This window comes from Bos indicus x Bos taurus, chromosome 7 (genome assembly GCF_003369695.1).
Source record: "Bos indicus x Bos taurus breed Angus x Brahman F1 hybrid chromosome 7, Bos_hybrid_MaternalHap_v2.0, whole genome shotgun sequence".
Taxonomy (NCBI): Eukaryota; Metazoa; Chordata; class Mammalia; order Artiodactyla; family Bovidae; genus Bos; species Bos indicus x Bos taurus.
In genome coordinates this window covers 86,300,421-86,314,668 of record NC_040082.1, presented here as the reverse complement: position 1 = coordinate 86,314,668, position 14,248 = coordinate 86,300,421, and the positions used below count along the sequence as shown (strand labels likewise).

Here is a 14,248-nt window from a genome sequence, read left to right as displayed (position 1 = left end):
TGCAGTTTTAAAAAATATCCTGTTTCTATATTCCTGAAAACCTTTGCACCTGTTATTTCCCTTTCCTTTAACAACATCCAAGACTGACTCCTATAATTGTGTTTTATATGTTACTTCCTCAGAGGCTTTCCCTAACTTCTATTCCCAATTAAATGTTTTTGTTCTATGCTCTTTATCACTGTTACTACTTTTCTTTGAAATTTTAACAAGCTTGGTAAAACATACTTATTTGTGTCATTGTTTATCTTTTTACTAGACTATCCAACTGAATTCTCACTCAGGGCACACATCACAATAGCTGTCACATAGCACCGACCACCACTGCTGCTGCTGCTAAGTCGCTTCAGTCATGTCCAACTCTGCGACCCCAGAGACGACAGTCCACCAGCCTCCCCTGTCCCTGGGATTCTCCAGGCAAGAACACTGGAGTGGGTTGCCATATCCTTCTCCAGCATCCACCACTAGGTGGCACCAAAGCACAGTGGGGACCCAGGTGGATATGGATCACAAGAGGGATACCTGGCTCAACACAGTTATTTCATTAAACTGGTAATAGCATCAACCTGCATTTGAATTTTTAGACCACCCCACTCCCCAAATATATGAGAGTAAGCTTTTATGGAATTGTGTTCTGTTCTGATTCTACTGTCTACAAGGTTGATAATCAGAGAATTAGAACATATATTTTATGAGCTTGTCTTGGGTCTAAAGACCATGACTCAAAAGTCTTAGAGATACAGAATTCATAGCAAAATAATCAACTGTTTTAATATTAGCATTACACTGAAATCTACTTTGGATGTAATGATTAAGTTCCCCATCACTTGAGTTGCTCAATAAGAGACCAGATGCTCAGTTGCCCTGATACTGTGTAAGAGATTGAAGCGTCCAGAAAAAGTTTCAATTAGATGACCTCAGAGACTTTCAGTCTTGAGAATCTGTGCTTCTGGAATCCAATTTAAACGTTTAAAAAATATAAAAGTTCTTTAAGAATACCAGTTAAGAAACAATTGGCATTACTCTTCAGAGGAATGAGAATTCTTCTTTATGGGCATAATATGGTCAAAAGTGCTTAAATATTAGAATCAGGCTGACTTGAATTAAAACCCAAATTCTGCCACTTTCTAGCTATGTGATCCTAAATGAGATTTTTTTTTAAGTTTATTTCTAAGTGGATAATAAGACCAAATTACTGAATTATCCTTATGCTTCTCTTAGGCCAAAACCACCAGTAATGTTTGGTTTTAAAAAGATACTCTCCCCAAAAAGAAGATAGTTCTTTCTTCTGTAAGGTATACAATGATTTTAAACCAACACATGGTCTACCGCCACCACCAGTCTCAACAACAAAAGCCCCAAATTCCTCTTTTGCCTATTCCAAAAGCAAAGATTGTTTCTGAGTCATTTTTAAATGGCAAATAATGTTGGAAGATTGACGTTAGGGAGATTTTCTACTTACTAAACCTATTTTTAAAATAGAAATAGCTTGGAAACTATTTTCCCCTCTTCCAGTAGGGGCTGGGCACAAATGTTCTTTTTCTTTTGGTTTTCCATCCTCTGGATAATTAGGAAACAAGAAGATCTAGTGTAAGAGAACATAGGAAAACCTTTCTGCAGCAACAGGAATGCTGGAGAGGCAAAGAGAGCTTTACTTTTATTAACTTCAGCAGCTTAGTGGAATTAAAACGATAACCCGCGGCTTGTATGTCGAGAAGTAATATAAAGCAGCCAAGAAACAAGTTACAGGGGCTTTGACAATAAAGCAGCCTAAAGTCAGACGTTACCTAAGCTTAAGCTCTGAAAATGACTGTGACACTACTCTAAGATTCAGGGTGGTTTATTTGAATATTACAATCAACATCCGTATATAAAATAAAAGTTAGAATGATATGAAATACATCTCATTATGTCTTTTTCTAAAATGAATCTAAGTGTGGCAAGGCACTGGACTCAGAGGTCAGAAAGCTGAATAATCATCTTGTCCTTGCTTCTTACTTGTGGTGTGACAGTTTCTGGGTTTCACTATGGTTTCCCTGGTAGCTCAGCTGGTAAAGAATCCACCTGCAATGCAGGAGACTCCAGTTCAGTTCTTGGGTCAGGAAGATCCCCTCGAGAAGGAACAGGCTACCCACTCCAGTATTCATGAGCTTCCCTGGTGGCTCAGCTGGTAAAGAATCTGCCTGCAATGCGGGAGACCTGGGTTCTATCCCAGGGTTGGAAGATTCCCCTGGAGGAGGTAAATGCTACCCACTCCAGTATTCTGGCTTGGAGAATCCGCATGGACAGAGGAGCCTGGCAGGCTACACTCCATGGGGTCACAAAGAGTCACACACGACTGAGTGACTAATCACACATGAGTCAGAAAGCCTCACTCTGGTTCTCAGCAAAATTAGAAGGTTGAAGCCAATCACTCTCAAGTCCCACTCAGCTGCTGAATTCTCTGATTCTACCTGTTAAAGTTTATTCATATGTTCAGTCAGTAAGTCAATCAGTTGTTAGTGGAAAAAAATAATTCATTACCAATGTGTTGGCTGCATAGATACAATGTATTCAGCAAGAATATTTAATGAGCTCTAACTGTGTGCCGAAGAAGGCAATGGCACCCCACTCCAGTACTTTTGCCTGGAAAATCCCATGGACCGAGGAGCCTGGTAGGCTGAAGTCCATGGGGTCGCTAAGAGTTGGACACGACTGAGTGACTTCACTTTCACTTTTCACTTTCATGCATTGGAGTAGGAAATGGCAACCCACTCCAGTGTTCTTGTCTCCAGGGACAGGGGAGCCTGGTGGGCTGCCGTCTATGGGGTCACAAAGAGTCGGACACGACTGAAGCGACTTAGCAGCAGCAGCAACTGTGTGCCAGGCCCTGTTCTGAGCTATGAGGAAATATTAGTATGAAAAAAGACCTTTTTTAGTTTTATATTCTACAGAGGAAATGGACATAAAATTGGCAAGTAAGTAAACACGCAGTATGTTTGAGAGTAATAAGAGCTGTGAAGAAAGCCAGGAGGAAATGTCAGGAGTTGAAACTTTTAAGTCTCAGTGGGAAGATCGCTGTTGATCAAAGACAGGAAGCAAAACACATGTATATCAGAGGAAAGAATGCTTCAAGGAGAAGAAACAGAAGCTGAGCCTGGAAGATCCAAGTACCAGCAGAGAGGCGGGTGTGGATGCCTGGGGACAGAGTAACAAGAGGTGAGGTGTATCATTATGATCCTGGAAGGACATGTGGACACTTCCACAAGATAACTGAGAATTTGATGAGGGAGTATTTATAAAGCTGAGCTGTGTTAAGACTGGCAAACAAGAGCTGATGAAAACCCCAGGACAGTCTAGACTTAAAATGGGACGGGAAGGAGGGATCACTAAACACAGAGGGAGTTATCACTGGAGATGGAGGAGAGGATAGTGGAGACGGTCACCAGTGGGGGTTGAGGACCTGGGCACAGAAATACAGCTCCTGCCAGTGTGGGGCCTGGCAGAGAGAGAGCTAGCAGAATAGACACCCACCTCTTTTATCTTACTCTTCTGCTTTGACAGTGGTCCCCATCCTCTAAAGCAAACTAGAAGCCAAGGAAGGGGACCTGTTGATGTGGTCAAGGTCAGCATCCAAGGGCCCAGATCAGGGGACAAGAGTGATTTAAAAGAGTAGAGAGTATATAGCACATGAAGTCAGAGAGGTGCTGAGGAACTAGATCATAAGAGCCTCTAAAGCAAAGTAAGGAAGCAAGGACTGTTTTTTAATGATGTCCATCCTATGCACAGGGCTTTCCTAGTGGCTCAGATGGTAAAGAATCTGCCTACAATGCAGGAGGCCTGGGTTTGATCTGTGGGTTGGGAAGATCCCCTAGAGAAGGGAATGGCAACCCACTCCAGTGTTCTTGCCTGGAGAATTCCATGGACAGAAGAGCCTGGTGGGCTATGTCCTATGGAAGAGTTGCAAGAACAATTCCTTCCATCTGAACATTTTCCACATTTGTTCCATCACCTTTTCTCTCTCTCCCTCCCTCCCTCTCTCTCTCTCTCTATATATATATATATACACACACAATCCCACAATGGTAAATATAAATATAATGGTGTATATATGTGTATATATATATATACATATACACACACACACACACACACACACACAATGATAAATATAAATATACAAACATCTCTTGACTGGCAGTCCTATCACTGCCAGATAATCCAGTAATCCAGCCTATACGTCTCAAAAGCAAGAATGCTGTCCCAAAGAACTGGCACAGATCCCCTTTAATTTAGAAGTGAATAGTGATAAAGCGTTACTGTCTAATTCCCAGACCCTATTTGAGTTTTGCCAACGACACCAATAAGGATCCCAGCCAGGAACCCAGAGCTGCCACGTCCCATCAGTCTCCTTACACCTGCAACAGTTCTTTCGCATTTCCTTGCCTTTCATTCCTTGACAATTTAAAAGAGCACAGATCTTTTCTTTTGTAGGGTACCCTCAACCTGGATGTTTCCTTATATGCATCTCAAGCCGTGCATTTCTGTCAGTAATGCTGGGCGCTCCGCAGAACCTCATCTCAGGAGACCCACAGGACACCCTGTTCCTTCTACTGGGGATGTTAAACTTCCTCACTTGTCAAGTCGGTTTTTGTCAGATTTCCTTACCATCTTCACCCAAAACAGAGTCAACATTTTCCCATTTTTATTTGGTTATTAGTATTTAAATTTTTAATTGACATCTAGTTGCTGCACAATAGTATATAATCTACAGGTGTACAATACAGTGATTCACAATTTTTAAAGGTTATACTCCAATTATAGTTATTACAATATACTGGCTATATCCCCTATGTTGTATTGATATACCCTTGTAGCTTACTTTACCTAATAGCTTGTACTTCTTATTCTCTTTTTATTTAAATTCACTGGGAGATTTTCACATATTATGTAAGCATCCTATTCCTTTTTTTTTTTTTTTGCAAGCATTCTATTCTTCATTGAACCTCTGCCTATTAGCCTTAGTATCCATGGACGATTCCTTCTGAAATTAACAGCCATTTATGATAGTTGGTCGGAGAAGGCAATGGCACCCCACTCCAGTACTCTTGCCTGGAAAATCCCATGGGCGGAGGAGCCTGGTAGGCTGCAGTCCATGGGGTCGCACAGAGTCGGACACGACTGAGGGACTTCACTTTCACTTTTCACTTTCATGCATTGGAGGAGGAAATGGCAACCCACTCCAGTGTTCTTGCCTGGAGAATCCCAGGGACGGGGGAGTCTGGGGGGCTGCCGTCTCTGGGGTCACCCAGAGTCAGGCATGACTGAAGTGACTTAGCAGCAGCAGCAGCATGATAGTTGGTTGCCAAAAACTGGCTGTTTTCATCGCCAATAATTCTATGTCTATAAACTGATATTTTATAGTAAGATAAAGGTTTGCTATCACCTTCATTTACTTATTCATTTATTTATACCAGTAAAATTATCACATATACACCATAGGTATATTTACATGTTTCTCTGCAAAATGAGTTCTTATTTTATTCAATATTTTGTAAACTGGAATTTTTATTTATTTCAGTGCTTTGATTGTCACTAATTTGGTCATGGAAAGCCTCTTCAAGTTGGCTCTTCTGCCTTTTGATATGTCACCATACTTTTTTTTAAGTTTTTGTTTTCTTTCTGGCACAAAAAGATGTTCCGGTCTCATCTTACTGTTTCTCTGTCCTAGCCCTGGACTCGGCCATTTCTCTAAGGAGTCTTAGTTTCTTTCAATGATGGATGGTATTTAGAAACCAAAATCTGGATTCTTAGTATACTAATTACTCCAAGTGTTATAGCTTCTGGGACCTTTCAGCAGACAGAGCTAGGAGATATATAGATATATATAGATATATACACACACACACACACAAATGCGTGCACATATGCACACAGATAGCTATTCATGAATCCATCTCTGTATATAGTTGAAAAACTATAAATTCATACAAATACTTGTAACTCTAATCAACACTTATGGACAGATCAAATAAGATGACAGACTGAATTTAGCAATGTGAAGTTTTTAAATGACTTTTCTAGGAATATTTCTAATGGAACGGTGCAAGTCAAAGTCTGTTTAAAATAGGTTTGAATAAGAGGGATAAAATTGGAAACAGTATGTAAAACAGCACTTCAAAGAAGTTTTTCTGTAAAGAAAAAGAAAAGGGTAATATTAATTGATTTTGTTATTAAGCCAGATGATATAATAACAAAAAGAAACACTTTGTTATTGAGCTGGCAGAACAGTTGTGAATGATGCCAAAGAGAAGAAACAAAAAAAGGATTTTCCATTTATAGTAGTTAAAGAATAAGTGGAGTATTTGGGTAAAGTTGCAGGTTAGTAGGCAGAGACAGTGGGAACTTGTTGAAGTTTTCTTCTGGTTGAGGAGAGAGTATGAATTAATCATTTGTTAGAGATGTTACAAAATGAAGATAAGAAATATAGCATGATTGCAAGGTAAATACAAGAACCCATTTGAAGTTAGTGATCATATTTTTAAACGTGATGCAAGTGAGCACAGCTGTGTATTTTTTCTTTAGCCACTTTTTGTTGTAGAGAGTTGAAATTACTCTGACTAGTGATAAAACCAAATGAGAGAGTTGAAGGAAGACAGAGGAGGAAGTCGAGGATATTTGCTGCGAAGAGGGTATGACTGACCATGGAATTTAAGCTCAGAAGAGAGAAAATGAGTTGGTGATGGGATCAATTATCTGAAAGTCCTGGTGATACTGCGGGTTGATGAAGTGGGGTTACTAGGAGTGAGCAGGAGAGATATGAGGTCAGAAAGTAGCATCTTTGAAACCGAAATTATTGAGGGATTGCAGTTATTTGCAGTGACAAAGTCAATGATATGATTCAGGGTATAAGTTGTTGAGATAAGATACTGGGGAATTTATCAAGGATTAAGAGGCCAGAGAACTGGATCATTTACATGGATTTGGACATTACCAAGAAGTAGAAGAGATTTATACTGGCAAGGAAATAAAATCATTTGTGAATAAGGGGCAGTATCCTAGCAGTGATAGATGATGGCAATAAAAAGGGTCAGGGAATGCCATATCCCTATAATAGAAGATACGGAACTGGACATTTTAAAGGATAGAGGAAGAGAGATCTGAACCAGCAGTGGGGACTAAGAAGGACATGCATTCCCTCCCACAGGCCAGTGGAAGAGGAGTGGGAAGGCAAACAGCCATTACACAGAGCGCAGTGGTGTCTTCAACCCACGTCTAGATGTTTTTGGAGCAAAAAACGAAGGAAATTTTCAGAGAAATGGATGAGGATACATGAGATTTTTGAGTCACAGAAAGCATACGAAAGGGCTTCCCCAAATTGTGGGGGCATAAAACATGGGGTTAGAAAAGGTAAAATCAGAGCCATCCAGAGAGAGATTAGAGTGTGTGAGATGGAGGAGGACTTAGAATGTGGGGGTTTATGTCCACAAAAATGAGAACGTGGTGAGATAAGGCCCAACGGTCTTCAGGCAGAATACAGAAAGGGACCGTCAGTGTGGGAGCGAGGTTCGTGGTTCTCGGTAGACACATGCAGGTTTAGAGACCTCAGTAGACTCTGGATGTTGGAGATGTAAAGTCCCACAGAGGCATAGTCTTCTTCTGACCTCTTTGAGGGGTGATAGTAACCGACACTCAAGGCTCCCCTTACTTCCTGTTGATGGGACTCATTTATTGGTACAAATGCCCTCACAAAGGCCATGTGTGAGTTTGTGTGATAGAACAGTAGACTTCTTTGGAGGTATTTCAAAAAATTAAACTACAACATTAAAAGTGACGGTATCCTCTACCCTCTTGGGGCATAATCCTCAATTTTGGTGCCTCTCCCAGGACACAGAAAATAAGAATGAAAATCTGCCCCAGAAACCCAGATGAACATGGCCAAATACTCTTTACTTTCCATTCTCTGTTTATAAGGACTCCTGCTCCTTCTCAGCCTGGATTGATAAGAACTGGATTCTCCACAAGCGGAGAGAATGTTCACATCCAAACCTGAAAGCATTCTGTTTCTCCAGGTATAAAAGGTGGTGCCTTTGTATTGCAATACTTCCAAATATGTGGGGAAAAGTGGAGGTCCTCCATGCTGAACTGATTAGTAAAGACTCCAGGGCAGATTAGAGATTGAGGCTCTGGGCTTCAGTTTCTTCTCTGCTTATCTTAATGCCATTACAAGGATGACTAGGGAAAACTTGCTTAATCTTTAGTAGTGACATTTTCTCCCCACCACTCTGAACCTTCCTTCTTAAATGAGTAACTCCTGAGATACCTTTTGTTGAGCAAGATAGAGGAACATGCAAAATCACAGAAGCCAGATAAGAAGGGGAAAGAGAAACTGAGCAGATAATCCAGAGTTCAGAGAAGAGGAAATAGAGGTGGCGGAGCCTGAAGAGAAAACAAAGAAGAGACATTGAAAGCCGGTAAAAACACTGGCAGTGGGCTTAGAGAGAAAGAGAAATAGTAAAGATTGTTAAGTGGTTTTCAGGAACTTAACTCTGAGATGAGATGCTAGCTCCCTCCTCTGTCTCCCTAGACACATTTCAATAAAATTCTATCTCAGGTTTGCTATTTTTGCCCTGTTGCTATGATTTTTATTAACATGAGATATAATGATATGTGTGACTGGATTCCAGCTGGGTGCCAGGTGAAGCAGGCCTGTCCAAGAGAGGCTCAGGTATGAGCCTTTCTCCCTTATTTTTATGGCAGTTCCCTATTTTTTTGGAGGCAAACTGCAGCTAATTTACGTATTTGGTAAAAACTATCTGTCCAGTACATGAACACTGCTGTATTAGCATTATAATTTCTTACTGTAAGAATGTCATACTCAGAAAATAAAATATAATAAAACGGGAACCACACCTTTCTGGTCTGAGCGCTTCAGCGCTGTAACCTGAGGGCCCTAGTCTGTCTTTGGTCTTTCTTCTCAGGATCACAAAATTTAGCCAGAGGGGAAGCATGTGCCTCTGGCAGTGCACTGCTCGGTTTGAAAGCAGTCCCCATTTCTGAGCAAATGTGGGTTACTGGGTTTCAATGTCCAAGTTCAGATTTTTCACCTGTAAAAACTGGGTTAATTGCAACATCTGCTAAAGCATGTAGTGAATTCCTTAGCACAGTACCTGAAACAAATCTTTAATAAATGGTAGCTACTATTAAAGATATAATAATTCCTAATTTTGGAACATTCAATTTTGTATTTCCCATGAAGGCAAAGTCTAAATTAATTTTGTAAACTATATCTACTTTTCAAAATCCAAAGATACTTTTAAACAAATATCTAATGAAAGAATATATATTGATGACTAAAGATTTTTTTTGATTCTATGTTTGCTTATTTGGCTTGTTTATAAAATATAAAATCAATATCCATTTAAAATCCTTTCCTAAAAGTGGAATTTTAAACGATGAATGTTAGAAAATTTTATTGGCTAATCTAAATAAATGAGTTTCTTTTTTCTCTTTTTCCCACAACTGTGATTCTAAATGTCTAGTATCATACGTTTCCCCGTTTTCACTATTAATTTAGTTTTAAAATTACTTACTATATTGTTGTCTAAAGGAAATGTTTTAATAAATCTGATTGCCCTTCTTTTCCCTTTTAGACTGGTACCATTCACAGATAGCTATTGCTCCACTGCTAAAGTCTTCTCTTAATCTTTTAATGATTGTCTCCAAGTAACGTGGTTCATAATCTGCCTACCAAATCGTTATACGAGCATGTGTGCTAAGTCGCTTCAGTCACGTCTGACTCTTTGTGACACTATGGACTGTAGCCCACCAGGCTCCTCTGTCCATGGGATTCTCCAGGCAAGAATACTGGAGTGGGTTGCCATTCCCTTCTCCAGGGGATGATCTTCCTGACCCAGGGATCTAACCCCTGGTCTCTTATACCTCCTGCATTGGCAGGTGGGTTCTTTACCACTAGCACCACCTAGGAAGACCTATATTTGTGGCTCAGATAGTAAAGAGTCTGCCTGCAATGCAGGAGACCTGGGTTTGATCCCTGCATTGGGAATACCCCCTGGAGAAGGGAACAGCAACCCACTCCAGTATTTTTGCCTGGAGAATTCCATGGACAGAAGAGCCCTGGTGGGCTACAGTCCCACAAGGGCCACAGGGCAAGGAGTCGGACACAACTGGGCAACTAACACTTCCACACTTTTTTTGCTATATATATACAAACATACTTTGTGTGTGTGTGTGTGTGTGTATATATATACACACACATATATACAAACATATATTTACTTATAAATAGTTACTCAATAAAATTTCATTTTTAAATAGATTTAACTCTTTTCTATTTTTGCATTGAAATGTCTAGGTTTATTTTAAACTTTATATTGTTTAAACTTTACCATGTTCTGCTCCTTCAACTTAATTAATGCTTGTTAGTTACTCACATCTGATACGGTCTTACTCTATACTTCCACTGTTATCTCTCTTTAATATTCTCTTTTATGATGGCTGTATTTTCAGTTCATATAAAGTTTTTCCTCTGGCTGATTTCAGTTCCTATGCATATTTTTGGCACTTAATTTTTTTCAAATTTTAATATTGATAAAACTTGCAAATACATTTTCTGATAAACATCTACTACTTATTACCTATCAGTGTTAGGATTTATAGATCAAGAGATTGGTTTTACTTGATCACTTGATATTTGTGCTTTTGTCATTAGGATCTTACAAAAGCCCTACCCAACTGAAGCTGGAGGAAAAGAGCCTAATTTTTTGTGTGTATCATCAATGGACGAATCAATACAGAAGCGGAAAGGTAGGTAGATATGGAGACAGATATAGACAGATAAACAGATAGATGACTGTATCATGAATAATGTTCTATTATTTGAGTTAATTTCCTTGGGCTCCAAAATCACTGTGGACAGTGGCTGCAGCCATGAAATTAAAAGACAGTTGGTCTTTGGAAGGAAAGCTATAACAAACCTAGACAGCATATTAAAAAGGAAAGACATTACTTTGCCAAAAAAATTTAATATAGTCAAAGCCATGGTTTTTCCAGTAGTCGAGTATAGCTGTGAGAATTGGACCATAAAGAAAGCTGAGTGCTAAAGAACTGATGATTTTGAACTGTGGTACTAGAGAAGACTCTTGAGAGTCCCTTGGACAGCAAGGAGATCCAACCAGTCAATCCTAAAATAAATCAACCCTGAATATTCATTGGAAGGACTGATGCTGAAGCTGAAGCTCCAATACTTTGACCACGTGATGGGAAGAGCTGACTCACTGGAAAAGACCCTGATGCCGGGAAAGACTGAGGGCAGGAGGAGCCAGGGGGTGACAGAGGATGAGATGGTTTGATGACATCATCAACTCAATGCCCATGAGTCTGAGCAAACTTCAGGAGATGGTGAAAGGACAGGGAAGCCTGGCATACTGCAGTCCATGGGGTCACAAAAAACTAGACACCACTTAGCAACTGAACAACAACTACAATTTGTGTTAATAGAATCTCCACAAAATCCTTCTTGGCAAAATGTTCCCAAGCTACATATTCAATTCAAAACAAATACACCTTTCTCTAGCCTACTAATTCACTGCAACTCTCACTGGTTGATGTAAATGCCTGCTCAGCTCTTTGGTTTAATAATCTTTCCTTTGGAACAAAGCTGAATTAGTCTTGACAGATCACTCTCTTGATGGCTCATCATGATTATATAATTTACACTAAAAAGGAAGCAAATGAATGTTCATTGAAGATTAATTAAAGTACAGTTAGGTTTCAGTAACAAGTTAGTCCAAACTCAAAATGAATACATTAAATAGACATTTACTTGCCACCTTATCAGCCCTGGCTGGGCCAATGAAGGGTGTTCATGGACCAAAGCAGGTAGAGATGATCATTTCTCTATCAGGCTTCATGGTCACTCCATTAATGATTTTTGTTTTATGGCAGTTGAAAGGACAGCAGTGAGATAAAGAGAGGAAAAACTTGAATAGTTTTATTTAGTTATTCATCTTTAGAACCAACTTATTGGAATGGTTTCCAATGTTAAATGATTAGAAAGTTTGTCATTTGTTCTGAGATTCCATTTTTAATCTTGGAAAAGCATTTTAGAGGGTTTCCTAATTGGTATACTATTTTATAAGTTTTTATGTAAAAGAATCTTGCATTCTTTCTCATTTATTTTTTTAAATGACATTTTTGGCACTAAGGAATGACTTTTGTAAGTGGTTTGCTCTCTAAAATAGGCTGTATTTCTTTTTATAATCTAAAGTGGTAGCAAATAACAAAATTGAAGGAACAGAAAACTTTGCCATGATTATAGCATGAGACTCTCCAAGATATAAAAGAAGTATAATTGACACTGTTTGCTTCTGAAAAATTGAGTTGGGGACTGGTTGGGCATGCAACTACGCTATCTATGGACTTTTATTCTTTAGAGATAATTTTAATGATGTATAAGGAAGGTTCATATATCTCACCATAGCAGTCAGGTTTGTCTTAAGTTTTGTGAAACGCTATTCCATTCTAATTGTATGCTTTATCCAATATAATACCATCTACACACCCTTGGCTTCAAATTGATGAGGACAACATTATATTTCAGCTCAGACTACTTCTGAATGCCAATACTAAATTTTCATTAGCTTCTTCGGCACATCCCCTTAGATATCTCAAGTCCTTTTGAACTCTTTATGCCCAAATGGAACTCATGATCATTCCCCTAAATCTGGCACCCGGCGAAAGGGACCACTACTCATGAAAATTCACAAGCCCGGAACTTAGAAAGCATCTATTATATCCCTGCTGTCACCCGTCTACACCTAACGCTTAGTAAATCCTATTGACTTGACCTCGTGAATATCGTTTCTGTATGTTTGCTTCTCTTGTACTCACATCTACCACTCTTGTCAAACTGTATATACGGTTATTGTTTTCTGCCACAAGAACAAAATCCTTAGTGGGGCTGCAGTGGCCGCGTGGATGGGACCTTGACTGCATCTCAGTTTTGGCTCATTCTGTTCATTTCCTTGTTTTACACTCTTTGAATTTCTTTAACTTCCTCCAATATAAAAGTTCTCTTTGATTTTAGGGGCTTTTGCACATTCTCTCCGTCTCTGTCTCTGCCTGGTTAGCCCCTCTTTGCTATTTAGCTCTCCTATTAAATGTGCCTTCCTTAAGAATCACCTAACCAGATCTTGAGTCCTATCTTGCAGCCTATGATTTCCTTTTCAGAGCTTACCATAGTATAGTTTGGATCCATGAGTGCAGTATTATCTTTGCTTTATTCACCACTGAATCTCAGGTGCTTAGGATAATTTCTGGCATACAAAAGGTACTGGATAAGTATTTGTTAAACAAATAAATATGTAAACATCACTGGCAACTTCACTGCAATGTTGGTCTTGGTTGTACTCTTCTTGAAGCTCTTCTATCTCAGCACCTGGGAAGCCTCAGTCAAGAGGAGAAGAAGACTGTCAAACTAGCCTATGCGATAATAACTCACAAAAGTCTACAAACGACAAATGCTGGAAAGGGTGTGGAGTAAAGGAGATCTTCTACACTATAGGATGGAATGTAAATTGATGCAGCTGCTATGGAGAACAGTATGAAACATCCTTTAAAAACTAAAACCAGAGCTACCCTATGATCCAGCACTCCCACTCCTGGACAGACATCTGGAGAAAACTCTAGTTTGAAAAGATACATGCACTCCAGTATTCATAGCAACACTATGTACAATAGCTAAGACATAGAAGCAACCTAAATGCCCATTGATAGATGAATGGGTAAAGAAGATGGGGTACACATATATATAACAGGATATTACTTGGCCATAAAAAAGAATGAAATAACGCCATCTGTAGCAACGTGGATGGATCCAGAGATTAGCATACTAAGTGACCTAAGCCAGAAAGAGAAAGGGAGATATCTGTTACTGCTTATTTGTAAGATCTCAAGAAAGAGGTACCAATGAACTTACATACAAAACAGAAGTAGAACCAGAGCCATGGCGGGGTGCGGGGGGCAGTGGGGAACGCATGGTTACCAAAGGGGAAAAGTGGGGGAGGGGTAAATTCGGAGTTTGAGATGCACATATACCCACTACGATATATAAAATAGATAACCAACAAGGCCTACTCTATAGCACAGGAAACTATATTCAATATTTTGTAATAAACTGTAAGGGAAATGAATCTGAAAAAAGACAAATACAGATGTACATATAACTGAATTGCTTTGCCGTACACCTGAA

At 39.4% G+C, this 14,248-nt stretch overlaps 1 long non-coding RNA gene across 5 annotated transcripts in view; it reads left to right on the top strand.

The window, feature by feature from the left end:
• Nucleotides 1–14,248, top strand: part of LOC113895631 — a 140,333-nt gene that overhangs the window by 52,201 nt on the left and 73,884 nt on the right. For 3 of the 5 annotated variants that reach the window (XR_003511894.1, XR_003511897.1, XR_003511893.1), the window contains exon 3: nt 10,709–10,803. The exons of the other annotated variants lie outside the window; for them this stretch is intronic. This is a non-coding gene — a long non-coding RNA (uncharacterized LOC113895631). The remainder of the gene's footprint in view (nt 1–10,708; nt 10,804–14,248) is intronic. 5 annotated transcript variants of the gene reach the window in all.